This window comes from Arachis duranensis, chromosome 4, assembly GCF_000817695.3.
Source record: "Arachis duranensis cultivar V14167 chromosome 4, aradu.V14167.gnm2.J7QH, whole genome shotgun sequence".
NCBI lineage: Eukaryota > Viridiplantae > Streptophyta > Magnoliopsida > Fabales > Fabaceae > Arachis > Arachis duranensis.
This window is the reverse complement of record NC_029775.3, coordinates 26,341,373-26,344,237: the sequence shown is the minus strand read 5'-3', so window position 1 is coordinate 26,344,237 and position 2,865 is coordinate 26,341,373.

Here is a 2,865-nt window from a genome sequence, read left to right as displayed (position 1 = left end):
AACTATACTTGCAACGAGAATTCATTTGTGAAATTCTAAACCATCAAAAATCCAATCATCAAAATGGCGCCGTTGCCGGGGAATTGCAATGGTGTTGTGTTATTGGTTATTGTATATATGTGAATATTGTGAATAGCTTGCTTTTTAGATTGCTTGTTAGTTTTTGCTAGCCTTAGTATTTTGTTTCATTATTTCTTATTAGTTTTTGTTTCTTATTTTCTCTTGCTACCATGAATTCTTATTTTGGCTATGAGTGTGATTACAATTATGTTGTAGGTGATGGGAGCCACAATGAAGATGTGTATCAAGGATGGGACAACCAAAGGTGGGAGGAGCCATATGCATATGATCAATCTTCACGGCAACAACCTCCACCAATGCACTATGAAGAAGAGCCATTCTATGATGCATACCAATCCAATGGCTATGGTGAATCTCCTTGTGACTTTGAAGAACCACCACCATATGCCTATGAATCATCTCCTCAACATGATCATCAACTATACTCACAAGCCTCTTTTCACAAAATACCTCCATATGACTCTAATCCTTATCCACCATACCAACCACCTTTTGAACCATATGAGCCCTACATGGAATCACCATTACAAGATTACTACTTCCAAGAGCCACCTCAATACACACCACCACCTTACCAAGAAGAACCACCTTCCTATAATGAACCCTTTCTCCAAGACAATGAACCCTCTTATCCACTCCAATCCTCAATGGATGAAATCCTTAGCCTTATATTTCAAGGGCAAGGAAAAATGCAAAGGGAGACACTAGAATTTATGGCTACCTTGACCAAGGTAGTAAGCATTTTAGCATCCCAACTTTTGGACACTCAAGGAACTCCCATGGCTACATGTGGAGAATTTAAAAAGGAACATAGCATGAAAGAGAGATTGGAAACTCCGGTGGAAAAGGAGGAATGCTACTTTGTGTTAGAACAATTGGAGGAGCCTATGATTATTGAAGAAAGGGAAGAAGTGGTTGAAGACCTAGGAGACGCAGAACCTCCATGGGAACCTAGAGTTATAGAAAACTCCTCCAAGAAGATTGAAGTTGATGTTGAGGAGATGTGCACAACCTCTAAGGCATATTCCATATGAAGACTTGGAAGGAATGGAGCAAGAGTTGAGTTCCCGTGGTGATAAAGATCATGCATACAATCTTCTTGGTGAAGAATCCTTTGAATTTGAAGAACCTTCTCCCAATGAATTTAAAAGTGATGTGGAGGTAGATTTCTCTCAACCTCCCATTTATGACTTGAGTGATGGAGATTCTCGTCCTCCCATTTATGATTTGAGTGATGGAGAAGAGTGTGATGAAAAGGATGAACAAAGGATTGAAAATGAAGAAGTTTATGAAGAGGTGGAGATTGACAAGGAAGCAAACAAGGGAGTAGAGCTTGCAAGGACATTGGAGATATCTCTCCCTAAGCTACCACCATCCATTCTCTCATTCAAGTGGGTACATTCCTTATACTTAAGCTTTGTTATTCCCCTTGAATATGGTTTGCTTGAGACGGATGGTCAACTTAGATATATTTGTGGCTTTAAGAGTAAAAAGGAGATGGTTAGTGGTTGGAAGCATCATTCTAGGTTCATTATGGTCACATGTCCAAAGCTTGATAGCAAAGGTTGGTGTATAACTAGAGTACATGGGTCTAGAAGGATGTTTGGTCACTTTGTTGAGAATTCACCTTGCTCACCACCCACATGGATTAATGATAATCAACTTGGAGATGGGTGTGAAGACAAAATATGGGATCCGGGAACACATGAGGATCAACATTGGGAGCCCATGGTTTGTGAAGAACTCCATCAAAGCTTGGAGATATTAATCTTGAATGATGGAGCTTATTGGAAGTCCAAGCATTGGTGAAAGTTCCAAGATGAGTACAAGCACAAGCCACCTTGAGAGAATCTCCCCATAAGTCCAACTTAAGGACAATAAATAAAAGTGCTAGGTGGGAGACACCCCACCATGGTAACTTCTTTTCATTTTCTCTTTTTGTACATATTGGTAGAATTAGTTTAAATTCTTGTTTTGATTGATTTGATGAGTTTAATTGGTGTTTTAGTATGTTAAATAAGGTTTTATGGTATTTTGGTAGCTGTTTGGAGATTTGGAATGCTTGGATTGGTGCAAAAACATAGCAAAAATTTTTGAAAAACAGAGCACCATCCACGCGTACGCGCACTGTATGCGTACGCGTGCATCAAGCGTTTTCGACCATCCACGCGAGCGCGCCATGCGTGCGTACGCGTGGATTGAGAAGTTTCACCTTCCATACCTTGACCCGAGAGTTAGGCCTGCACTGTGCGGAAATTGGGCCTGAGGCACAAACCTATTTGCGCGCTCGCGCACATGACGCGTATGCGCCACTCTCGAAATAAGCCATCGGTGCGCGCACGTCATGCGTGCGTGCGCGTAGATGCCCTTTCTTCAATCCACTCCTTTTCTTCTCCTCTTTCCATTTCTTTCCTCCTCCTTTCTTCTTTCCCTCTCCTACCCTTCATCCAACACTTCCAAACACCATGGATACCCATTTATTTTAGTTAGTTAATTAGTTAGTTAGTTAGTCTGTTAGATAGCTTTGGTTTAGTTTTCATTTTATTTTCTCTATTTTCATTATAAGTGTTGGCTTATTGATTTTGTTTACTACACATTGTTGCCTCTTATTGCCTAAATGCTATTTAAGCATGAATGTTTTTCGATAATCTTTGTTGGACTATTTAATTGAGGTTATATTTTGCTACTTGGTTTTGAGTTTTTCATGCTTACCTTTTAAGAATACCAAGTGATGAGAATTGCCTTCAAGCATGTTTAATCTTCTTGAATTGCATGATTTGGCCA